Consider the following 12,368-nt stretch of genomic DNA (forward strand, 5'->3'; position numbering starts at 1 on the left):
CCCAGTTTCATGCTGTGTCTCAGGTGAGGATCCCCAGAGCAGCTGTTACCTACTTTAGTAAACACTTGTCCTGTGTCAAAGCCTAAGTGCTGGATTTGGGTGATGTTTTAATATATGTTATTAACCTTCAATATCTATCAAGATTTTAAAATCCCATGGAGACACTATACAAAATATTTCTCTTTGGGCTAATCATAGCTAGCAGCAAGTTAAAGCCCTTTCCACTCCAGCATTTGCAGATGTGCCAAAATATGCATTGAAGTACTATTGTGCACTTCAGTTGTCATTAGGGAGGATTTTGAGTTAACATTTGTAACTATGAATCTCTGGTAGTAAAACTGGTAGATTCACAAAAAATTAAAGAAAAGGCTTGAAAATGTCTCATGCAGTCAGGCTACTTTTACTCCTTCACAATATTTAGTCTGTTCTTGAACGGTTTAGGAGGTGTTATATTTCACTTTGTGCTTCTTGAAGTTTGATGCATTTTTACCAGATATTAAACCATCACAGCTGAAGTGGTTTCTCCTGCCTGGGCCGCTCCTGGGGGTTGCTGCAAGTAGACCTGCACAGGACACACAGCGCTCCTGAACTGCAGTCTGGCATTTTAGTATGCAATCAAATTCAGATGTCAATTTAGGTTTTGCACTGTCAGGGAATATCAAAAGGGGTGGTGTCACTGCATTTGCTTTAATTCAGATGCTTACTGAAGTCTGAAGTTACTATATTTTACTCTGCTTGTACAACAAACCTGTGGCTTTTCCCCCAAGTCCACGCTACTTTGCTGTCTTTGCACATTAACCATAAATCCAGAGATTATGTTGCTTCTGGGTTTCTCCGTCAGGAAAGGGTGACACTATAACACAACAAACTAGAAAGTCTCCCAGCCCAGGGGCATCCAAGCAGAAAGGAAACGAAATGGAGAAGTTCCTGCAAAGGTGGGAACAGAAGATTAATGGGGATGAAAGAACACAAGCTTAGAAGAAAAAATGGGAGAGTTGTCTGCCAAAGACCAACGTGCTCAGAATGATCTCAGTGACCCTTTTTGAGAGGCTATCAGAAAATACACCACCCCCCACTGTAAAACAGTAAGATCAGAGCCGTGATGCTCTTCAGAGCAGTTCTGCACTAGGATAAGCTTGCAAGTTAAGATGATGCAGGTGGTGATGAACCTCTGAGAAGGCCAGTGGGCTCTGTGAAGGAATGCAAGCTGGAGGCAGATGAGGTATGCATCAGTACAAATACCATCATCAGCTACATTTCTGAGGTCTGCAAAGTATAACAGAGATGTCTGTTTGTGCAAAAAGTTGTTAGCAAGCCTCAAACCACCAAATACACGGGTGGGGATGGAGAAAAGATTTGTATACAAAGCTGTGACTTTGTAAGTAAAGAAAAAAATAAACCACAAATGGATGTTTCTGAAAATATCTCAATCCTAAAAGATTAGCCTCAGCAGAAGTGTCACTGCAGAAACCATCTGCATGTTGAAGAGGTTGCCTAGCAAAGGGTTTTTTCCTCATTATTATTTTCTACTTAGATTGCTAAGAAAAGATGTCTCAGGAGAAATAACAGTAGGGTCTTAAAAATAGTTCCAAATCTGCCATTAAAAATTCAGCACAGATATTGTCTAAGCCATCTGTACTCGTGTCGCTTTGACGCCACCACACTGAACACGCTGAGATTCTCTGCTGAGGCTGGGTTTAATGCTAAGCCCCTGCTGAAGTATTTGATGGAATCGGTGGGCCAACGGGCAGCGCGGTGCTGGGGGAGCAGCTACCTGGTGTCGGGCGCGCTGCGGCGTGCTGGTGCGGTGAGCCCGCCAGGTCCTCCTGGCGAGGTGGAACAGGGCAAGGAACAGCGCTAGAGAGAGGTGATCCATAGGGGTGGCCACAAGGATGAGGAATTGCACTGAAGCTGGACGAAGCAACCCAGAGGGGTTCGCATGAGGAACTCCAGCAATAACAGTGACAAGGGGGTGGGCTGAAACCTAATGTTTTCTGTGCTTCTCCTCCGTGCTGTGGTACGTGTGTTGTTATGCTGTGACCGCCACTGCTGCATTTTGCCCTTTTCTGAAATCGGACAGATAGTCTTCGCTGTGTGCTATTTTTCCTTTCATGTTTTCCCCTCTGGAAACTGGGTGCTCCTGCAACAAACACGTTCTCTCCCCACCTAGTCTTCCTCTCCAGCTATTTTCCTTTCTCACTGCTTGTCCCATCAAAGGCCTCCACTGCTGCCTTCCCCTCCCCTGGACCTGCTGCTTCTCACCTCACAGGATCTGAAGAACACAAAGAGCTTGATGAAGAGCACCCTCTTGGAAACAGGAATGGAACCAGCTAGCAAGTTTTGTAGGCTGTTGCTGTATTACACGGTTTGCGTATTCGGCATTATTCTGCTGTGATTTGCGTGCCTGGACCATGGCAGAAACACCCTCTGAATCTGTTCCTGCAGTGCCATGTCCAGCCAACACTTGGCTGATCCTCAGGCATCACACTTCTGCAGAGTAGGACGCAGCACTTCTGTGGTGCAGATGTTTATTTATATTTGTATTATTTACTGAAGCAAATGTTGTTTGGATACATTTAGTGGGGGTGAAGGAAGCAAGCAGAAACCTGTGTTAAATTATGAATGTCTACATTTGGAGGAAAGCGAGTAAAATATTGACATTGGTTAAGAATTTTCATAATTCATCTTATTGTGTAGAATATAAATGGACGTGGGTAAAACCTCAGCCCTAGTGAAGCCGATGCAAAACTACTACTGACTCCTTAAGATACCCAGCAGAAGCTATAATTTTAGGTGGATAGAAAGCACGGCAAAGATTTATTGTGTCCTAAATTCTCCATCACTATGGTCTCTAAGCACTTCTCAAATAATATGACTCATTGTTTCTCTTGACCTTCCCCTGGGGAAAGCAGAGAATGCACCATGAAATGGTTTCTTCTGCCACCAGCTGTATTTCAGGGTGGAGCTGCTGCACATCCTATTTGTTTCTCCGAGAGAGAAGGCAAGTCGCAGACGTCTACGCCTTGCACCTGGAAGGGCAGGTATTTGCTCCTTTGATGTCCATCCATTCCCAGAGGAGTTCACTTCCCAGGCTCAGGCTGGCCCTGCCAACACCCGTCCTGGCAAAGAGAGAGCCAGGAGGCTGCCTGGATATGAATTCCAGCCTGCCAGAGGCGCGGGGTGGGCAGGCACTGCCTCTGTCTCCAGCCTTGGGCCGGTCTGTTGTATACCCTGGTCACAAGCCACCGAGCACTTTAAAGTCTCGGGCCTGTTTAATAACATCAGCGAGTGCGTAAAATCTTTTTGTGGTCCCGCAGAATAATTAAACTTCCATCAGCGCTGCTGATCTTGCCAATACAACAATACCAGCTACTGCATGCCAAAACAATAAAATAGCTGTTTCCATGAGCAGCCAAATATAATTTGAACTCTTCGGTTCTTTCCAGTTATTTACAAGTATTGTATTTCACAAACAGACCACCTCTTTCGTAATGTTCTTTAGGAAAGCTGTGTATTATATTGGCATAACAGCTTTCTTCAGGGAGAGCATTTTGTTTTAATAATATGTGTGCCACCATATTTAATCAATCAGATTGATTGACACCAGCACTAGCTGCGTCTCCCAGCAGATGCTGCTGCTACCTCATTCTTATTCCAGTTTCATTTCTCAATCAAATCCATGTGTAAAAAACATAATGTGCTGCCAACATAATGTAATAAAACTTCAACTGAAATGCGCACCACCACAACTGAAACTGATAAGTCAAAGTATGGGGAAAGTTAACTTTTGCAAAATCATTTTTGACATGAAAATATTAAAGTTTTACAGTTCAGATATGCTTAGACTAACCCTAACATGAACACAAAAGTTTCATAAGTGTTAAAAAAATCCTATAGAAAGAATCCTTTCTAAAAGTTTGCAGCTTTTAGCTCATTCCCAGTGCATTCTACTCTTTGGAGTTAGTGTCATTCCAGTTGGATTTAAGCATGGGTTGCCCAAGTGAGATGATTTGTAACTTTTACCTGAACAGCTCCGGTGCCTGTGTTGAGGTGACACTGGTTAGCGGTGATGCATGGCTCTGTGTCAGAGGCTGAACGAGCAGGTTCGGAAGTTAATGATTCATACAAGCATAGGGGCCACCCTAACTGGTAGATGTCACACACAGGATGAAACTACTCTCAACTCTAACAGGGTTCGTGCTAAATAACCTGCACACCTCACGTTACCCACATGGTAGGTATGGCTCACAGAGCAGTTTCCTGGGGAATTTATCTTCACTGTACTCACAGGAGCTGTTTTCAGACCACTGGTGTTGAGACCCCTCTTGATACAGATGGGTCCCCCAAATTCCTGTGGAGGTTACACCTCAAACCTCCACAGTTGGCCTTCAGCCTGCCAGCAATCCCCTGAAGCCGAGACGGGGAATTACAGCTAAGTATGTGATTGCTTGGCTGATTATATACTATGTGTACAATTTTTTCATGTGTAATTGCTGAAGGAGGTATGAAAAGAGGTCCAGACCAGATTTTTAAGGCCCTAAAATAAATGACTTCCCCTTCATTGGTTTTATACTTCTCCCAGTGATGATATGATAGGAAACACATGCCATAAATTCATGTGCCACTGCTTTCCATACTTCTGCTCAAAAGAACAGAGGTTTTAATCTGAGAAAATGCCTGGTGCTTCAGAACCTCCTTCAGTCAAGTTCAGATTCAAAGGTTTCATTAAATGCTGTCCTGCTGGACAGTGCTGTGGACAGCCCATGTAGCAACTGTGCTTACAGACAGAGGGAGAGATGGGGAAATTTTAGGCTGCAAGGAAATTGCTACAGCTGAAAGTATATTCCAACTATTTCTTTAGGAAAAATGGTAAATATATAGATACAAATAACACCTGGAGAAATTGCAGGTCTCTAATATTATCAGCCTCTCGGTTTTTATCTCCCCAGAACACAGTGAACCCAGTTGGCAAGTGGGTTGGGTGATGCCCACCAGCAGCACCGTGGGTTGTACTGAGCCGTGCCAGCCAGTTGAGATCCTGTCTTTATTCCCGTTGGATTCAGCACATTACGCTGCTGAATCAGCCCATTTCGCTTACAGATGTTTCCAAAGAAGGTTCCTTCAATATGGCCAAATGTCTGGAGGTGCTCCAGCCTCACAGCACACTGGCAATCACACACAGGCTCCATCAAATGGGGGTGAGGATGGTGGCAGGTGTTGTTCAAGCTGACCTCAAACCCAAGGCTGAGACTGGTGGGGTTTGACCACTTGATGCTTGAGATGGGTTGATGTTTTCCCTTGAAGCCCAGGAGTGCCAGAGTTGCCATCCCACCACCGTTCTCCTCCTCCTCCCGTGCCTTCCCAGAGAGGGGCTGGGGCTCCCTGCCTGCCAGACACATGAGCAGCCTTGAATTGATTCCAAAAGAGAGCCATGGGAATGATTCAGTGTTAGGAAAATCCTGGTTTGCCGTGCAAAGTTCAGACCATGTAATTTAGTAAAATGCAAATTCAGCAATAGTTTAGTTATTGTCTACACATAACACAGGGGGAGAAAATTTCTGATGGTAGGGGGCTCTTCAAGGTAACAGGCTGAAGTACAGAAGTATCTGGTAGCTGCAACCTGAAGCTAAACATATTTGGACTAGAAATAAACTGAAATTTTAGTTTAGTTTAGTTTAGTTTAGTTTAGTTTAGTTTAGTGATGAAAAAACCTAATCCCCGGGACTTCCTTGTTTTAGAAATGAGTTGGATCCCACAGCCCTCAGCAGCAGAATAAATCAGGGTAGAAAGGATTGGGCCGTTCCAATTGGATTGTAAAGAACTTCATTTAAATGAGATACACTTTTTTAAAAAAAATAAACTTGTTTGAAACAAGCTATAGTAAAACCTAGGCTTACTGTTGTCTTGGAGTAATTCAGATACATAAAATAACACACTGCATCAATGAGATAAAAGTGGTTTAAATTTCATAAACCTGCTTTTTAACATGTAGTCCGAGGAAGCAACTTGAACTTCTGAAAACAGTTCAAGCTGTAGAGACATGTCACAAAACCATGCAAGGCACTGCCTGCATCCTTTTTTTGAAAGCTTAGAAGTCCTCAAAAGTCCATTATTTACTCCCAGCTGAGTTCCGGACCTCTAGGACATCTCACCCCACCACCGAGACCCCGTTGGAGGGTGCTGACCAGACATCCTTTGGTTCCCTCTCCCCTTGCACAATGAGCACCCTGAGTTGGACCCCTTTTGCCCATGGACAGTTCACAACTTGCTGCCTCCCCCAGCCCGCTGGCTCTGCAGCATTGGAGTGCTCAGCTCTGAAGACCTCGTCCCTATTCATCAGATCCAGGCAGACATTTCTGCCAGGAAAAACAAAGAAAACTGCCCATTTTGTGAACAAGACACCCTGAAGCGGGTGATGTATCGCATGTTTGAGGAAAGGTAGAGCTAAATGGAGCCAGAGCAGAGCTTTCCTGGAGATGGTACAGTTAAAACACTCCCATGTGGAAAAAAGAAGAAACCTTTCTAAGAAGTTTTCCTCGGCACTGCTGCTGAAAGGAGCGTTGTGCCTCCATGTTACCAAGTGTAGCTGCTGGAGCAGGGTTTTTCATGGCATTTGGAGTGTGCCTGAAGCAGAACCTGGCTCTCGGCATGGTGTCAGGAGACAGAACTGATGGCCAGGTCCCAGGGAGAAACGGCTCTATTAAAACATGGATTAGAAAGAAAACATAGCAACGTGGCCCTTGAGCCCAAAATATTTAGATTAAATTTTATCCAAATCTGTGCTAAGCCTTTTTCTGGCACAGCCCCGGCAATGTCATTCCAGGTAGTCACATTACATATTATTCCAGATAGTACCAATGGAATATAATTACATTTGGACTCAATACTGCCATTTTCTGATAAGCAAGGCAGCCACTTATCTTAGTATCTGAGCGTGTTATCTTCTCCTAAGGGTGGCAATTTGCACCAGAAGCCATAAAGCCTGTCCCCACCCTTACTGAATTACCCCTTCCAGAAGCATTCCAAACGAGGCACAGTTTGCCAACGTGTATGTGGAGGAATTAAACCCCAGAGGATGAAGTTCAGCGGTTGAAACACAGGTCTTCATTGCTAGGTGGGATGCTCTGGGCAACGTCAGACATGGGTATGGGGTCGGCAGGTAGGAGAGGTGACCTCCATGAGACCCCACCTTCTGCAGCGGAGGCCAGGGCTGGCAGCTGAGTGAGTCCAACGGAGCATGACACACCTGTGTTACAGCAACTGGATCCCCTTAAAAGTGACTAAAGCTTGCTTGAGCTCTTCTCCAGTATGAGAACTGTTTATGCAGCATGAGGCTGCTCTGCAGCAGCCTTCCAGAGCAGAAACTGGACATGGACCCTGCTTATGGTCTTCATCTACGCCAAAGCACCTTTGGTACTGATGGACCCTTTAAAAAGGGAGTGAGAATCGGCATCCTTTGCAGGAGGGATGGACATTGCTTGCCTGACCCTGACACTGCAGTCTCTGCCACCTCTTCATAAGGATGCTTGTTTGACTAATACCTTTTCCATTAATGTCTCTGTGACCTTTTCTGGATTTTGTTTAACATAGAGTTCAAGCTTGCCAAAGACAAGCATATTTTCATGTGTACCTTTGTCGCTGAACAACAAAGCCTGTGCATCTTAGTTTGCTGCTGCTGCTACCTGTTGCTTCTTGGTCTTTTTATATGCATTTTTTTAAAAAAATTATGCTTCCTTCTTGCCAACTATTTTTTAGTATACATAGAGGCAACAGCACTTCTGCCTTCCACGAGCTTCTAAGCCCTGAAGCAGAGTGCTACCACTGCCATGTTTTCTGGTGGAAGTGGGGGGATGCTCTGCTGAGGGAGAGCAGATCTGTGCTCTGGATGCCCGTGGTCAAACTGAGGAGGACACATTTTTCCTGTCTTCTGCTCCCTCTCACTGCCCTTCCCTGCCCTTCCCCAGTGCTGGGCCACAGGCGGTGACTCCTCCCCAAGAGCTGGAGAGCTGTGACCCCATGATTTGACTCTGGATGACAGAGAGGAAAAAAAAAGAGCCATAGGAGTGGGTGCTGAGGGCAGAGGGAATGGTGCTGCCGCTCCTCTCCCTGTGGCCGGCCAGCACCGTGCCTGCCCCGCCGGCCCCAGGCCTTCCCGGCACACTCTGTTCCCGCTGCCTCCCCTCCACTGCTCTGCCACAGGATTTTTGTGTTCAATTGGTTTTGGCCACCTTCCAAGATTTCCCTCAGGAATGCAACTGGAAGGAGGGAAACGGCAGTTTTTAACACTTCATATTTCAGCCCCAGCAAAATGAAATTTTAGTGGAGCACAAACATGGTGGCTGAGCACCTCTGTGGCCTGAGGGCTGCTTGCTCAGCAGACACGGCAGGCACACCACGAGCCCAGTGTCAACATCATGAAGGGAAGAGACATAGGACAGTTTTGTGAGGGGACATGTTGCAAAGCCTGGAAAAAATATTTCATCACACACTCTCCTCTAATACGCACGAGAGAAGTCCAAAAAAAATGTGGACATTAATGTTTCAGAAAGTTTTGAAAGCTCAGACTAATAGAAATATCCCCACGTTCTGGAAACTTTTCAGTTCCTACTCAGGATCCGTGGCCTGACTCCACTTCTAATACATTTGTTACTGCACAGACATTAAACGTCCTGGCCTTTTGCCTTCCTCACTGAGCGTCTCCTTGGCACGGTGGTGTTCTGCAGTTGGGTTGCAGAGCCTTACGCACACAGTGCTCACCCAAAATCTGGCTGCTGGGTTGTTTACAGCCCTCCCCATTCTACAAGGCAGGGTGACAGTTGCTAGCTGTGCTGGTGGCTTTTGTGATGAGCAAACTGCTCTGCATTTGGCTGGAAATGTAGAATTCACACACATAAAAAACCCTGAACAACATCAGATGTGAACACTCCTTTTAAATGCCCTGCAGCTTGGCATGGGTTTCTCCTACATCTGCATGAAGAAGTTGCTGCATGGCCCAGGACTAGGGGGGAGCTGGGATGGTAGCCGTGCTGCAGTCATCGTTTTGGAAGATTGCTGGATTTGAGGGTGAATTTACAAAGACTTTGGCAAAGTATGGAAAGAAGGAAACTTTGAGGTATCTGGCCAATTTTGGGAATGTCCCACCAAGGAGAAGCTCTTCAGACTGAGGTGTTGCTGTTGAATTATGTTGGTTTTATGCAGATTTACACTTTCCCAAATAACTTGAGGAGCAGTTGAGTAATACCAGGAGAGGGCAGGGAGGTGGAGGTTAGACTAAAGTACCCTCATCCCTGCTCACGGACAGACGTGAATTGCATGGCCAGCTTATACTAAAGACTTTTTTATATTAAAAGTTTTGTTTTCTCCTACCCAAGGTATCTTCCCTGATGTTTTTCTTGCTTCATCCAGTTGTTATGGCTTATCATTTATGTCAAAAAACTGTGTGAGACTTACATATTCATAAGAATGGAAGTGTAACAGAGCCATGAGTTGGATAAAATTATAGGTGCTATATGGCATAAGCCAGAAATTTTCTCATTCACATCTAGGACAGGAGAGTATTTTGGCCAGCAAACCTCTGTATCAAATAGGAGAAGTTCCTTGCCATGATGCTACAAACTGTAGAATAACCCAACCAATCTGATTTCTTCACAAGAGAAATCATACAGACTGGGACTTGATAAGAGCCATTCAAAGGGCTGATGTTATCCCAAAGTCTGAATAACATCTCCTGGAGAATGTGAGGCAGAGGGATCAACACTTAATCAAATTCAGAATTTCATTTGCCTCAGACTAACAGCTAAGGAAACTGGCTTAATTTCTTCTGTGAGAAAAGTGAGATAAATGATGTGTACATGTGTCTCAGGTAAAAGATTTGATCGCTTACCTTCTTAGTCATCGCTGGTCTTTAATCGCATATTATGTAACATTACACCCAGTACAGATTACATCGGGAGGGGGAAAATCACAACCACGCAGCCTGCAGAAACTAGAAAGCAATTTGTCTACAGGAGGAAGGATGCTCTTTTCTGCACAGTCCGTGTACAGCATCATTTATCATCCAGGAGTCGCCCAGAGGCAGCGGAACAATGCTCAGCTACAGTCACATCAGGCCAACTGTCCTCCGAGAGGCTCCTCTCCTGATAGCAGCCAAACCCTGCAACTTTCCCAGGGCAAAGGCCTAAAAAGTGATGCCAAATCAGTCAGACCAAATAGGTTTATAAGAGTTTTTAAACTCTAAGGTGCTGCTGTAATGAAGTATGGTCTTTTCCAGGCTACCTCTGTGACAGTGCTGTATTCAGAGACCTATTGTATTTGCAGATCGAAGACAGATCTATTTGCTAATAACAAAGAAAATAAGGAAAGAAAAAAGAAAGAAAAATAATCCCAAAGCCAAGCCCTCCAAACAAATTATTTCTACTGAAGAAACTTTTCTAATCCTATGAAACCTAACTATATTTTGGCATGCTTTCCCAAACACAGCATGCAGAAGTAGTAATATTTTATGTTGTGATTATAGGACATCGTGGGCTGTAGCCATCTGCTAAGAGAGGGACATTTTGCTCCCTGAACATCCTGGCTGTAATTTGAACAATATTTGAGTTTCTGAGAGACACCAGGAGCTCTAATACGGTGTGGAAACCCGTCAGGACTAACAGCGCATAAAACATGGGAGAGCTGACTCAGGGGTGACAGTGGATTTTGGCACCTCGGGATTTTCCCCCGGGCAGTGAAAAATGTTCCAGCATGAACTAAACATGTCAAAAGGCTTCCCTGCAGCACACGCTGCCCCTATGGCAAAGAGAAAGCACGAGGCAGTGTCTCATGCAATAGCATCAGCTCCCTTTTTCAGAGTTACAGTTGGGTTCAATTTTCTATTATTGCAGATCTTTGGGGTGGGATTTTTTTGAAGCGTTCAGCCTTGGCCTCGATCCCCTCCCATTGGAAACAATGAGCCCCAGGACCCCCCCTCCCCCCCTCCCCACTGTTTTAATGGCAGCAGAGCGCAGCGCCACAGAGCACTTCAGGAAATCCTCCCCTGGTGCCCAGTCCTGCACAATGGGCCAAGTGTTTCATCCCTGCGAGACGCCTGAACAAACAGGCATTGCACAAGGAATCGTGGTGGGGAAGCAAAGCCACCGTGCCAAAGGCAGGCGCTGGCACTGCAGCTGCTCTGCATTAACCATTACAGCTCACAGACAGGGACCATTCCTGGGAATGCTCCTGGAGGAGGCTGCAGCCCCCTCGCTGGTCGTTTGACTGACGTCTGTCAAACTGTGAGCCATGGCTGGCAGGAGCAGGCTGGCTGTGACATGGTTCATCCTGCCATATCCTCCTACAGATGGCAAAGATGGTAATTTCCAAGTTTGAGGGCTATTTACTGTAAGGTCAGTTTTGGTCTCCTGGTTGCAAACTTGGATGCAAGTTAGTATTGTTGAAAACCAACCCGTTTCATTCATTAATGAGAAAGTATAATGTGGCCACAGATCATTACAGAATGACTGTAAATCTGCAGAAGGAGAAGGAGAATTTACTGTTGGTTTGAAACAGCTGACAAAGCCGTATTTATCACTCAAAGACAAACTAAACTTGGAGGTAAGACTGGGGTGAAGGGGATGACTATTTTCTGCACCAGCTGCACCCAGTAGTTTCTTCACAAAACGTGTGTGCGTGCCAGCTCAGCTTCACCCAGGCATCAGAGACAATCTGTGCTGGAAGATCTGCAAAGTTCAGATCACATTTTTCTCCTTGGGCCTCACAAGCAGGGATCATGGATGGAAACGTACATCCCGCAGCGGATGGGAGCTTCCTCACCCATGGGCTACCTCGCAGAAGAAGGTGGCATGGTGGACTAAATATGGGCTGAACACCCAGAGCCTGTGCCTACAGCACCCCAGCCAGAAGGCTAAGCTTGTATTGGGCAAAGAGCATTAATTTGCTGCTAGCGCACACTTTTACACCCTTATTCCTTCCTCATCTGGGATGTTCCTGGTGTGGTTCAACGCTTCACCCTGAGTCTCAGGATGTGTTCCTATAGGCCAAAAGTAATAAACAGCTATTTCTTCTGTATTAGGAGAACAGGCACCGTGAATGGACTCTCCCAGTTTACGTTATTTGAGGATCTGTCCCATCATCTTCAATGCCAACCGTTTTCTATCATCCTTCTGCTGAGATGGCTACAGCAAAAGCAGAAAATGCTTTCCTCAGGCAGCCCCACGAATATTGTGCTCGTTGAAGAGGTAAATAAAGAAGACATCACTGGATGTGTGTCCTCTGGTAGCAATCAATGCACAGCATACACTCTTGATGAGGTTAGATAACAAGCATCGCACGGAGTGAGGAGTACCGTGCATGCACAACCTTCCGAATAG

The sequence above is a fragment of the Falco punctatus genome (genome assembly GCF_963210335.1).
Source record: "Falco punctatus genome assembly, chromosome: 8".
Classification (NCBI taxonomy): domain Eukaryota; kingdom Metazoa; phylum Chordata; class Aves; order Falconiformes; family Falconidae; genus Falco; species Falco punctatus.